The sequence below is a fragment of the Penaeus monodon genome, chromosome 21 (assembly GCF_015228065.2).
Source record: "Penaeus monodon isolate SGIC_2016 chromosome 21, NSTDA_Pmon_1, whole genome shotgun sequence".
NCBI lineage: Eukaryota > Metazoa > Arthropoda > Malacostraca > Decapoda > Penaeidae > Penaeus > Penaeus monodon.
The window spans coordinates 36,427,747-36,428,237 of record NC_051406.1 but is presented as its reverse complement, the minus strand read 5'-3'; positions in this window follow the sequence as shown (position 1 = coordinate 36,428,237).

Below are 491 nucleotides of genomic sequence, written 5' to 3'. Positions count from 1 at the left end.
ACAAATGAAAATAAACTTGAATAATAAACAAAACACCAGGAAGAGAAAGAGAAAAAATGAAAGGCAGATAATATTTTCGAAACCGGAGTAAAAAGGGAAATTAAAACAAAAAAGAAGATAAAAAGGGTAAAAAGCCCAAGGGCCCAATATACCAAAAGCGACCAAGAAAAGAAAAAAAAACAAACCCCACCAAAAAACCTAAAATATAAAAAAACCCAAAAAAAATCCCCCAAAAAGAAAAAAAAAAAATTATTATTTTAAAAGAGAGAAAGGGAAAAAAAAATGGAAAAAAAAGAAAGAGGAAAAAAAAATAACAAGACAACCCGAGAGTTTTAAGGAACAGCCCTCCGATATAGGCTTTTCACCTTTGGCCCTATGACGTCACACTGTACACAAAACAGGCTCTAGACTCCGGCAAGAAATTAAGTCTTGGTTGAGCGAGATTTGAGACAGGACATCGTTTGACTGCAATTCGTGACCTTTTTTCCTGA